The following is a 14,461-nucleotide window of genomic DNA, read 5'->3' on the forward strand; positions in this document are numbered from 1 at the left end:
GGCTGGAGTGCAGTGGTGTCATCTCAGTTCACTGCAACCTCTACTTCCCAGGTTTAAGCGATTCGCCTGCCTCAGCCTTCTGAGTAGCTGGGATTACAGTCCGCGCCACCATGCCCAGCCAATTTTTTTATTTTTAGTAAAGACAGGGTTTCACCACATTGGTCAGGCTGATCTCAAACTCCTGACCTCAAGTGATATGCCTGCCTTGACCTCCCAAAATGCTGGGATGACAGACTCTCTTGTGTCTTTTTGTAAGGCCTCTAATCCCATTCATGAGAGCTCCATCTTGATTATCTAGTTACCTCCCAAAGGCCCACCTCTATTACTATCACACTGGGAGTAAGGATTTCAACATACGAATTTTAGAGGGACAAAAACTTTGTCCATAGCAAAACAGCACTGATCTAAGTACTGGGAAATAAATAGTGTAATTACAAAAGCCCTGTTCTAATAAGCACTCATTCAACTTAGTGGAGATATGTGGTACAGAATAAGTAGGTCTATTTTATAGTAAGTTGTGTGGTGTTAAGTGCTGCAGAGAAAAAGAGATCGGTTAAGGGGAATAGAATGATGGTGGTGTTGTATGTGTGTCAATTCATGTGTGTAGGCATTTAGATTTGCATGCATCTGTGCATGTGGGTGTTTGGGGTGATGTTTTAGTAGATTTCTTAGGAGAGGTTTCATAAGATGACATTTTGACAGACACAAAAGGAAGCAATTGAGTCAATTATGAAACTCTAGAGGACTTTCCAGGGGAGGGGAACAGAAGATATGAAGGGCGACTTCATTTAGCATATTTAAGGAACAGAAGGAAGGCCAGTTTGGCTGGAACAGAAGGAAGGAAGGAGTTGGCGGGTATGCACTCCCCTCAGAGATAGGTCTGAAAGTAACAGATTAGGGGGGAGGGAAGGAAGATAATGTTTAGACTTTGAAAGCCTTTGCAAAAATATTGATTTTCTTACAGAACTGACATGATTTGGCTTGCATTTTTATTTTATTTCTTTTTAGTTTTTGAAGTATAATTTATGAACAATAAAATATCCTGGTCTTAAATGATTGAGTCTAAAATTCTTGACAATTATATGTTTTTATATGCCATGTAATGACCATCCAGAACAAGATATAGAACATTTTCATCACATCAGAAAATTTCCTTATGCCTTTTCCATTCAGTTCCTCCCTTTTTCTGCTCTTAAGCTTTACATAAATGGAACGATGTAGTATGTACTCTTTTGTGTCTGGCATCTTTTGTGCAACATATGTTTATGAAATTCATCCTTGTTTTACATAAATTAACAGTTCATTTCTTTTTATTGCTGTGTAGTATTCTAATGTTAATTTGTTTATATTTTCATGTATTCATTTTCCTGTTGGTGGATATTTGGGTGGTTTGGGGTTTGAAGCCATTATAAATAAGGCTGCCATGATGTCTTTTTGAGAACATATGTTTTTAATTATTTTGAGTATTTACCTAGCTGTCATGCTGGATCATAGGACAGATGTATGTTCAACTTTATAGCAAAATGCTAAATAGTTCTTCAAAGTAGTTGTGTCATTTTAAACAGTCACCAGCATTGTAAAAAGTTGTGGTTGTTCTCTACTGGTATTACTGTGCTTTTTTTCTTTTTTTTTAATCTTAGCCACACAGGCCATACAGGTGGGTGTAAATGTAAATGGTTTTTGTTGTTTTAATTTGCATTTCTCTGATAGCTAGTGCTAATGCACACCTTTGCTGTGCTTATTGGCCATGTCTTCCTTTGTGATGCACCTATTCAAATATTTTGTCCATTTTGTAAATGGGTAGCCAGTCTTTGTACTGTTGATTTGTGGAAGTTCTTTATATATTCTCATAGGAAGCACTGTTTTCAGGTGTATGTAGTACAAGTACTTTTCCCCAGTGTATAGTTTTTACCTATTACATTTTCTTAAAGGAGTCTGTTGAAGAGCAGAAATTTCTGCTTTTGATGAAATTTATCATTTTTATTCTGTTCAGTTCAGTAGCACATGTGCCCTGTTTAATTAATTTTCACAAGCTTTTAAAGCTATTCTTCTCGTTTTCTTCTAGAAGTTTTATAGTATTAGCTTTTATATTTCGCTTTGTGATCTATCTCATGAAGTCCACCCTCATCAGACATGACTTGCTGGCACATTGATCTTAGACTTTACAGCCTCTGGAACTATGAGAAATAAATTTCTATTATTTGTAAGCCACTCAATCTACAGTACTTTGTTATGGCAGCCCAAACTAATAATATACAATTAATTTTTGTATATTAAGTTAGGAAAAGATTGAGGATTTTTATCCCGTGTAGATATCTATATGTTAAAAAGACTTTCTTTTTCCTTATTGTGTTGGCTAAGTGACTTGGTTGACCATTAATTGACCATGTATGCCTTACATGTTACAAGTATTACTGGTTTCTGTGTTGACAATATATTGTGGTAGGCACATCAAGGAAAGAAACAGAGATGACCATTAGAAGGCTATTAAAATAATCCAAATGATAGGCTTGGACAACAGTGACAGCAAGTCTAATTTTAGATATATTTTTAAAGTAAAGTAAGGAGATGTGCTAATAGATTGAATGTGGTTTGAGAGAAGAGGAGACATCAAGAATGGCTCCAAATTTTCAGGTTAGAATATCTTGGAGAAAGCTGAAGAGGTGAGGTTGTTATTTACTAAGATGAGGAAGACTGTGCATTAATAGATTTGAAGGGCAAAATTTGGAGATTATATATGTATCCCCACATACATACACATATATTTCATCTCCAAGTGGGGAAATAATCATTACATTCTTTTTTTTTAAAGCCATTTGTGATTTGTTCATTAGGTGATTTTACTTACATTTCCTCCAATCTTCACTTGGAGATTTTTATGGAAACCTAGATTCATAAATTCAAATGTCTACTAAGTATTTCCAGTTGCAATGCACTCAGGCACCTCAAGATCACCTTTTTAAAACTAAGCTTAACAACTTGCCCCCAGTATATTGTCCCCCCAATATTCTTTCCACAATTCTTTTCATGGCAGGGTAATCTTTCAAGTCAAAGAAAATCTGAGGTGTAAATCCAAATGTTTCCCTCTCTCTTGCTGTCATATCTAGGTCTCTTTATTTGCCAAGCCCTAGCAAACTATATATTAAAAACATAACAAAAACTTACCTTTCATTTATATCTCTTTTATAGGTATTCCCTAAGAATTTTTGAGACCACATTCATACAAATACCTATTAACCTCTAGCCCCAGATTTTTGGTCCCTAATGAAATCTGGCTCCATTCTATAGTAGTTAATACAGCACATGTTGGATAACATGGGTTAAAATCTGGCTTGGGTTGGCATCATGGTTCTGCCTTTTTTTAGCCATGCAATCTCAGTCAAATTAGGAAATAGCTCTGTAAAATGATGATAACATTGGCAATGATAGCATAGAATTTGTTGGTAGACTGAACTGGTTAGGAAGCATAAAGTGCTTTAGTGCTTGGCACAGGGTACTCAATAGATGCTAGCTCTTTCTTGTCTCTTGTTTTTATTATTCTAATAAAACCATCAACTCCCCCTTTAAATTCAGGTTCATCGTCTCCCTTGTATTACTTGTATTATTCATTGCACAAACTTCCTATCTGACCTCCCTGATACCAGGTGGCAAACTCTGTTCGTGATTTTATTTTTCCTCTAAAATGAGAACTCGTTTAATTTCTTCAACTAGTTTAAAATCTTGTTATGAGTCCCACATTACCTACACAATAAATGTTCCTATTAAGAGTGAGGCATTTATAACATTACCTTGCTACCCTTTTTTCTTCCTAGTCCTCGCTTTGTCCCCTCCAATCTCATTTCCTATTGATTCCCCCAGTATTATGCTCAAGTTACAGTGGTTAATTCCCACTCAGGTACTGATACATGCCTGTTTGCCTCTCCAGCTTTCTTCCTCATGGTGACAAACAATTGTTTCTTTTTCAAGATTCTCTTTTTTTTTTTTTTTTTTTTTTTTTGAGACAGAGTCTCGCTCTGTCGCCCAGGCTGGAGTGCAGTGGCCGGATCTCAGCTCACTGCAAGCTCCGCCTCCCGGGTTTACGCCATTCTCCTGCCTCAGCCTCCCGAGTAGCTGGGACTACAGGCGCCCGCCACCTCACCCGGCTAGTTTTTTGTATTTTTTTTTTTTTAGTAGAGACGGGGTTTCACTGTGTTAGCCAGGATGGTCTTGATCTCCTGACCTCGTGATCCGCCCGTCTCGGCCTCCCAAAGTGCTGGGATTACAGGCTTCAAGATTCTCTTTCAAGACTTTGTGAATTTTTTTCTTTGTCTAACAAACCAACATAGTCATGCTTTCCTTCATGTTTTCTTTCATGTTTTCTTTCTTCGTGTCCATCAAATGAGTCTACCACAGCATAGAAAGGTAAAGAATTATTAAGAGTTGGCACCAGAGTTTGGTTCACACATAATCTTTATTCAAATAAATTAATTAATTAATTAATAAACTTAGTAAGCTACTCTCATTAGAAGTAGAAACATTGAGTGTCTAGATGCCAGTAGGAACCCAAGTAACAAAGGGTCAGTACAGGTTTTCTATGTGAGAAACTGGGGTTTTATTTTAAACTGGATCCTACAAGAAAGAGAGGAAAAGTTAGTGAGTATGAGATTAAGGAGTTTCCAGATGATGGCTCAGGGAAGATACACTTGTATAGAGGAGTTTGAAGGACATTTATGTACAGACCTGCTAAGTGTTTTGTTGTTGTTGTTGGTTTGTTTTGCTTTTTTTGTTTTGTTTGTTTGTTGTGTTTGTTTTGAGATGGGGTCTCACTCTGTCACCCAAGCTGGAGTGCAGTTGCACAATCCCGGCTCACTGCAACCTCTGCCTCCCACGTTCAAGCCAATTCTCCTGCCTCAGCCTCCCGAGTAGCTAGGATTACAGGTGCGTGCCACCACACCTGGCTGATTTTTGTGTTGTTAGTGGAGATGGGGTTTCACCATGTTAGCCAGGCTGGTCGTGAACTCCTGACCTCAGGTGATCCACCCGCCTTGGCCTCCCAAAGTGCTGGGATTGCAGGTGTGAACCACTGCACCTGGCCAGACCTGCAAAATGTTTAACCTCTCCTCTGCCTCCTCCTGACATCTTCAAGAAATATTGCTGCATGCTGTCTTGTGTACATGGCAGGTGTGTTGGAAGGAGTTGGTGAAGAGTTCAGGAAGCATCAAGGAAGGACTGAATTTCACAGCAAGGACAATGTGAAAAGGGCCTAGATAAGAAGAAAGCGGTACGGGGAGGAAGGTTTATATTTAGAGCAAAGGGATGAAGGTTCTTGCTGATAGCCAGGTTACAAGAGTAGACTCTCCTGCTACTTCTTTGCCTAATTAAATCTCTCCCATTCAACTCTTCACTCAAATGCTTCTTCCTCGAGAAAGTGGACCCTGACCCGGGGGTTAGGTTAAATTCCTTGGTTCCAAGTTCTTTTGACACTACTTGTTACAGAGCTAGAGTTTTTAAGTTAAGGCAGTATTCCTTCCAGAGGCACTTTGCAATGTTTGAACTATCTTTGTTATCACTGCAGGGGATGGAGGGAGGGGTATTGCTTCTAGGAGGGTGGAGACCGCGAATGCTGCTAAATGTCCTAAAATGCAACAAAGAATTATTCAGTTTAGTATGTCAATACTTTTGAAGTTGTGAAGCCCTGGTGCAGAGTCTAATATAATTCTATATGTATATAGTTCCCCTCTAAACTCTAACCTCTGCAAGGGAAGATTGAGTCAGTTAGTTAACTAAGGCATTCTCATTGCCTCAGCTACTGATTAGCACAATAGTATATGCTCAGTTAAAAGCCGATTGATTAAATGATTGATTGCCATTATATTTGTTTATTCATGTGTCTGTTTTGTACTAGACTTCACTCTTCCAAAGCCAGAACAAGTGCCTTTTCATCAATGAGACAATAGCATGAAGCATAGTTCCTAATACACAGTAGATGGACTAGAATATTTTTTCAGTAAATGAAAAATTATACAGGATCTCTGTGGTTTTCAAGAGAAGAAAATGCAAGGTTAACACATTCTCTCTCTACTTTTCCAAAATTCTCTTCAAATTCAATTTTTTTCTACATTCCCAGGCCAAGAAAACTTGGCCACAGAAATAATTTGTCTATAGTGATAATTACTCCAAGACTGAAAAACTGTGTTTTAAGGCAGAAGAGAGAAAAAAAAAAAGTTCTTTGTAAACTAATGACTTTTTCAGCCTCTTTCGGGTCTAACTGATAGAAGGGGGTGGTATTTTAAGTATCAGAGAAGGAAGCCGCCTCCCTTGGTGATGTTTTCAATGTTCTTAAAGAATTCATAATCTAGCAGGAAGGTAGACATGTAAACAAATCATCACAATGCAATGAGAAGGAGAAGAGACTATGTCATTGGGTTCTCATTGCCTAAAATAGTGCTTGCTTAGATAAGTACTTGCCAGATCAATTTGAAAGTAGCTGGCATAAGCCTCACAATAATGAGATACAATAAATAACCACTTTCACTTTTCTCCTAATAGGGAAAAAACTCAGTTGTATTAAGGTTTTGTTTTGTGCATGTGTTTTCTTAGCACTTCTACCAGGTCTTTCACAAAAGATCTGACTAAGTTCACTGAGGGATCCAGGAATCTCTATTTTATGTTTGCCAAGGCTCAGTCTAAATTTGAGGGAAGAGGGAGAGTGAAGGAAAAGAACTTTCTTTCACTAGTTTTGTCTCAGTATTCTCATAGATATACACTACCCTCTGTCCAAACTGAACCTACTGTAATTCCCAGACCCTATTTCATGGGGTTTTAGCTGTATGCATTTACTTCCTTCTCATGAAATGACTTTCTTTTCTTTAATAACAACAATAAAAAAGCACACTCACCTATCCCGTCTAAAAAGCCCTTTCGGTGTAAAGCCTCACCTGTTCAAATAGTACATTGCTCCCTCCCCAAATGTCAATATCTCTGTTGTTTTCAGTTCAGTACCACGCACATAATGCAGCTATCTTGAGTTCTGTGGTCTGAGTACTTATCGTATCTAATTAGATGAGGGGAACTCTGCAGCACAAGGGGTTTGGCCTTTGAATCATACCGATTTTGGATCTCAGGATGGTTATTTATCCCTCAGAAAATTATCTGATTTATTTTAGACTCATTTTCCTCATCTGCAAAAGGAACATAATAATGTGCAACATTGAATCAAATGTTATTTGTAAAGTACCTAGTGTAGTGACAGGTATATGTTAAAATCTCAATAAACTTTAGTATTCTACCTGTGTCCTTTCCACTAGATTATAAACTTCTAGATTCTTTTTTTCAGTCTAGGGAAAAACATAACAAAATCAGTGCACAATATCTTTAAATAAAGTTTTTAAAAGAACACTTTTAGATTTACAGAAAAATTGCTAAGATAGTTCCCACTTACTTCCCACATTTTCATACAATTAATGTTACATTAGTATGATACATTTGTTTCGATTTACAAACCAATATTGACACATTATTAAATTTATACTTTATTCATATTTTCTTAGTTTTTACTTAATGTTCTTTTTCTCTTCCAAAATCCCATCCACTGTTTATTACATTTAATCACATCTTTTCAGGCTCCTCTTGGTTGTGGTAGTTTTTCAGATATTCCCTTTTTTGATTATTTTGTTTCTTTTGAGAAAGAAACAAATTATTGGTCAGTATTTTGTGAAATGTCCCTTAACTGGAATTTTTCTGATTTTTCTTGTGATTAGACTGAGGTTATGTATTTCAGAGAGGAGGGTCACAGAAATAAAGGGGATTTTCATCATCATGTTGAGGGTACATATTATCAGTGACTTATCAGTGTTATTGTTGACCTCACCTAAGGTAGTATTTGTCATGTTTCTCCATTATAAAATTACCATTTTTATTGTCACATTTTAATGTCACAATCTACAGCCCACACTTTAAATATGGGGAGTTATATTCTATCTCCTTGAGGGTGAAGTATCTAAATATTATTTGGAATTGTTCTGCATGGGGGATTTTAAGCTTCTACCAGAAAAGCAGAACCAATAGGATTATCCAGATACATAGATAGACAGACAGACATGGCTTGTGTGATTATGGGGGCTGGCAAGTCTCAGATTTGTATAGGACAGGCAGGCATGCTAGAAGTTCTCATACAAGAGTTGATGCTACAGCCCAGAGAGTCCAAAATTAGAATTTTTCCTTGTTCCAGGAAACCTCCGTTTTTCTTTTGAGATACTTCAACTCATTGAATGAGGCCATCCAGATTATCAAGGATAATCTCCCAAGTAAAGGTAGTTATTACTCCTTTACTGATCATCAACTGATTGCAGATATTAACTACATCTTTACAATATCTTCACAATAACACCTAGATTAGTGTTTAATTGAATAAGTAGGCACTACAGCCAAACCAAGTTAAAGCATTCAACTGACCATTATAGTCTCTTCTCTCTCATTTATGTATGCAAATGTTTTTTTATCAATGTGAACTCATAGTTATTTATTTTTTACTTCAGGTTATAATGAAACATTACTTTGTTGATTTTGCTGCTCAAATTGTTCCAGTTCTGAACTCCTTCACTTGGCTACTGTGTCCCTTTAACATAATCCCATCTGTGTGTGTGTGTGCGTGTGTGTGTGTGTGTGTGTGTGTGTGTGTGTGTGTGTGTATTTAGCACTTCTTCATTCTTTAGCACTACAAGATGCTCCAGGCTTATTTTATATATGTACTGGAGAAATGAATTAGCCATTTATCCAAAATCCGAGGTTCCCTTTATTGCAAAATAGTATTAGAAACCAAGATTTCTGTGTCACATGTGCCTGTTATTATAGAGTACCTTATTTCTAACTGTCTCAACTCGCAAGACAAAGAAATATATGTGTGTTCATTAGCTAACCAACATATATACATGATAGGGTTTGGCTGTGTCCCCACCCAAATCCCATATTGAATTCCCATACAGTGGGAGGTAATTGAATCATGGGGGCAGGTCTTTCCCATGCTGTTCTTGTAATAGTGAATAAGTCTCACAAGATCTGATGGTTTTATAAGGGGGAGTTTCCTTGACAACCTCTCTCTCTTTGCCTGATGCCATCCACATAAGATGTGACTTGCTCCTTCTTGCCTTCCACCATGATTGTGAGGCCTCCCTGGCCACAAGGAACTGTGGTCCATTAAACCTTTTTTGCTTCCCAGTCTCAGGTATGTCTTTACCAGCAGCATGAAAATGGGCTAATACAAAATAAAAACCTGTAAATATTTCTTTATGCTTCTAATTCTAATATATTGCTACATGGATCATCCTAGCCTCTTGTTCTTAGCTATCTGTAGACTCTCACTCCAACAGTAAGAAACCTGACTTCTACCATCTGTCTTCCATCTTTTTCCTTTCAACTCTACTATACATATATAGTGGTTTGAGAATTGTTAACCTGTCCCCTTCTGGGAAGCAGCTCTATCAACTTCCAAAGTTACCTAGATCATTATGTTTCCTCCCACCCTCATCAATGAGGTAATTTCACACAGAGGGGCTATAACAAAGTTAGATTTGTTTTTCAATTCTATGTTCCATCCTGGTATTCTCAGTCTTATAAGTATTTTTTAAAAAATTTGCACACATTAAGTTTCACTTTTTGTGCTGTAAATTTCTATGAATTTTAACAAATTTATAATATCAGGTATCCAGGATTACAGTATCATACAGAATAGTTTCACTATCCTAAAAACATTCATGCTTTACCTACTCACATCTCCCTGAATCCCTAGCAACCAGCAATCATTGTAAAGTCTTTATAGCTTGCCTTTTCCATAATGTCATATAACTGGAATTATATAATATGTAGTCTTTGGGACAGATGTCTTTCACTTAGCAGTGTGCATTTAAGATTCATCCATGTCTTCACATAGCTTGATCACTCATTTCTCTTTTATCACTAAGTGGTATTCCCTTGTATGAATATACCACAATTTTATTGTCTATTTACCATTGAAACAACATCTCACTGCTTTGCCTTTTTAGCACAGTTATGTCTTGATCCATAAAAGAATGGAGTGTGGTATTGAATGAGAAAAACAGTGTCTTCAGGATTAAAACTAAAAAAAAAAAAAAAAAGGAAAGAACCTAACTTCTTTAATTTATTTCAACCTCAGCTTCTCTGATGCTTCTTCTTTGCCCAACCCATGCATACTTAACTATGAATTTATTTCTACCACTTATCAGAGAGGATTGTAGCTTTTGCAGCAGAAAGGAAATTTCACAGAACTATTACATGTAGCCTGAACTGAATCAGAAATCCCCCAAAACAAGGAAAGCTGCATTATCATTTTATTTACCCTGAAAAATATATAAAGCCTATTAAACATAAAAAGGAAAAACAAGCCATACATACAGCCATCATGAATAATCACAAAAGGACTAAAACTATCACATTTTTCTTCGGATACTACAGTTAATATTACCTATTTTTGGACTCTCATGGATGAGGATTTTAAGGTGTAAAAATTGTCAGGTGAATAGGAGGTAAAATACATGGAGATGATTATTATATCAAACATTTACCTTTAATAGCACATTGATGAAAAATGCGTATGTTATGCTGTCTAGTTTCTCTTTAATTCTGTTCTCAGAGACCCTCAAAATCTCTCCAAATTGGAATGCAACACCCCTTATATCTTGGAAACAGAAATTGCTTTGGGACACCATCTCTGAAACAGGAAAAAATAATACGCCATTCTCACTGAAGCATGCCAATTCCAAGACTGATTCATATTCCAAATCGAGTTGTTTTGCCTTTCTTAGCTTTCCTTTGAATCTGTTTCTAAGCCATAATCTGTAGACAACTGTTCGCCCACGTACCTGTGGTTAGGGCATTGTGAGACAGCTTTGCCTTTATTCCATATTAAATGCAAAAATTACTTTAATGCAGCACTGAAGTGAAATGCTGTAGGCACTCTAGAAAATAAAAGCCAGAAATTTCTAACTTAATGGTCCTGGAGAAGAAAATTCTCAGTTTCATTGTGTATCCTTTGCATATCACAATGTACATTTGACATAAAGCTGAAAGATAAATAAGATAAGCCACTTTCATCTTACTACTTATTATGAAGGATTAGAAAAATATATTCAGGGCAAGCTGGGGTCTTACTTTTTCCCCTGTTTTGTTCTTGTGTATCTTTCTGGGCAGGGAGTTCTAAAGTCGGATTTCTGAGATGAGCTCAGGAGGAGGGCAGAGAAGAGAACTCAACTCAAATATACCACTTAGTTGAATATATATCTTTTCAGTAATGTAATTTATCTACCTGGTTTTTGAATTTAAATTGCTTCGTATTTTTTCATTATAAAAGGAACTTTCATTTAATCAATGAATATTTGATTTTTTTTTTTTTTTTTTTTTTTTTTTTTTTTTTTTGAGATGGAGTCTTGCTCTGTCGCCTAGGCTGGAGTGCTGTGGTGTGATCTCGGCTCACTGCAACCTCTGCCTCCTGGGCTCAAGCAATTCGCCTGCCTTAGCCTCCTGAGTAGCTGGGATTACAGGTGTGTGCCACTACACCTGGCTATTTTTCATATTTTTAGTAGAGATGGGGTTTCAACATGTTGGCCAGGATGGTCTCAAAGTCCTGACCTCAAGTGATCCACTTGCCTCAGCCATCCAAAGTGCTAGGATTGCAGGCGTGAGGCACCATGCCTGACCAAATAAATATTTCTTGAAAGCCTACTTTGCTAATAGAATGCTGATAAATTCTGAAGATATACTAACAGATTAAGAAGATAAAATAGATTAATTGTCTATAGGGGAAAATAGATTTATAAGACATTAACAACAAGACAGTATACAATTAAGTACTTGATAAGTAGTATAGAACTTGTTCCTATGAAAGAGGCACTGGTGGCATTGTTTGAGAAAATGGCAGAATCTCTTGAAATTGCTGGTATAGTCAGAATGTCGTAAGAACTCATAAAAGAAAAAGAGAGAGAATGAGCATGCACATTGTGGAGCCAGAGTATTTCAAGAAAGACATCAAGTAGAATAGAGAGAGAGGAAGTGAAGCAAGATGACTGAATAGAACCCTCCAGCTATCTTCTCCCCACAGGAATACCAAATTGAACAACTATCCATGCCAGAAAGCACCTTCATAAGAACAAAACAAGGGAGCAATCAAAGTACCTATTTCAACATAATATCAAGGAACAAGGGATTGAAGAAGATAGGAAAGACCGTCTTGCATTGCCTACACTAACCTCCTCTAACCCCAGGCAGGGCTGCATGTAGAGAGAATCTGTGTGCTTGGGGGAGGGAGAGTGAAGTGAGTATATTAAATTTGCATTAGGACTCAGCATTGCTCTGTCCTGGCAGAACACAACACAGGACAGAATTCTGCCAGTACCCATGGAGAGAGCATTTAAACCAGCCCTTGGCCATAAGAGAATTCTCAACACCAGCAAAAGTAATCTGAGTCCTGGCTGGTGCTACCACAGGCTGGCTCTAACACAGTGACCTGGGACCCAGAAAAAATTTTTAGTGGTAATCAGTCCACAGGGACCGCAGTCTTTGGACAAGCCCTGGTGCTACATTGGTCTCAGAGGCAGTGCACTGACTTTGCATGTGCACAACCCAGTGCAATACCAGCTGTGTCAGTCAAGAAAGTGCCTGCATCAAGGCAGTGCAGCTTCAGGAGAGTATCCTTCCACTTGAGGAAAGGAGAGGGAAGGGAACAGAAGACTTTGTCTTGCAACCTGCGTACCAGCTCTGACACTGTAAAATAAAGCACAAAGCAGTTTCTGAAACCCCTATCTCCAGACCTTAGCACTTGGACAGCAATTCTAGACCCATCCTGGGCCAGAAGGGAATCTACTGCCCTGAAGGGATTGACCACCTGCTGAATAAAGAGCCCTTGGCCTTGAATAAATATCGGCAGTAGCCAGGCAGTAGTCACCATGAGCCTTGGGTGAGATCCAGTACTGTGCTGGCTTCAAGTTTGATCCAGCATAGTGCCAGCTGTGGTGGTCATGGCAGTGCTCATGTTACCTCAGCCCCAACTCCATGCAGCCCAGCATGGAGAGAGACTCCTTATGATTACGGGAAGGAGAGACAAGAGAGCTAGAGACTTTGCCTGATAACCCAGAGAATTGTCCCTTATTTCACCAAAGTCCACCGAGGAAGTCTGCCAAAGTCACAGCATTCCTGGGTTTAGGGTACCCCCACCTAGTGCTAATAAGGCTGCAGTGACCACAGGCTTAGATCACAACACTCAATCCTGTTTGAATACGTGGAAAGCCCTCTCAAGAATGACAGGTACAAATAAGTCCAGACTGCAAACACTGGAATAAACACCTAACTCTTCAACGTCTAGATGTTGATCAACTTTCATAAGCATCAAGAACATCCAGGAAAACATGACCTTACCAAATGGACTAAATAAGGCACCAGTGAATAATCCTGGGGTGTTAAAGATATGTCACCTTTCAGACTGGGAATTCAAAATAGCTATCTTGAGGAAGCTCAAAGCACTTCAAGATAACACAGAAATGGAATTCAGAATTCTATCATGAAAATTTAACAGAAAGATTGAATTAAAATAAAAATCCAACAGATATTCTGGCTGAAAAATTCAGTTAACCAACTGGAAAACACCGGAGTCTCCCAAGAGCAGAATTAATGACAGAAGTAAGTATTAGTTAGCCTGAAGACAGGCTATATAAAAATTCACAGTCATATGAGAAAAAAGTCAAATAAATAAATAAATAAATAAAGCATACTTACAAGATCTAGAAAATAGTCTTAAAAGGGAAAAATCTAAAAATTACAGGTCCTAAAGCAGAAATAGATCAGGATAGAAAGTTTAATCAAAGAAATAAAAACAGAGAACTTTTTAAACCAAGAGAAAGATATGAATATTAAGGTACAAGAAGGTTATACAATACCAAAAAATTTCAACCCAAATAAGAAGACACCATAAAAGTCAAATTCTCAAGGCACATAATAATCAAACTCTCTGAGCACAAAGATTAGGATCCTAAAAGCAGCAAGAGGAAAAATATAAAACCATATAAAGGAGCTCAAGTAGGTCTGGCAGCAGACTTCTCAGCAGACCTTATAGGCCAGAGGACACTGGAATAACATATTAAATGTACTAAAGAAAAAAGTTTTGCCAACCTAGCATATTACATCCAGAAAAATTATGTTTCACGCATGAGGAAGAATTAAAGACTTTCCCAGACAAACAAAAACTGAGGGATTTTGTCAACTAGACTGTATTACAAGAAACGCTAAAGGGAATTCTTGATGTGAAGGAAAAAGACATTAATGAACTGTGAGATATCATCTGAAGGTGCAAAATTTACTGGTAATAGTAAGTACACTATTAAGAAAGAAAGTAAGAAAGATACAGAATGCTGTAGCACTGTAAATGCAGCATGTAAACCATTTATATATTTTGTAAGAAGTATAAAAAACCAATCAA

Source organism: Macaca fascicularis, chromosome 2 (assembly GCF_037993035.2).
Source record: "Macaca fascicularis isolate 582-1 chromosome 2, T2T-MFA8v1.1".
NCBI lineage: Eukaryota > Metazoa > Chordata > Mammalia > Primates > Cercopithecidae > Macaca > Macaca fascicularis.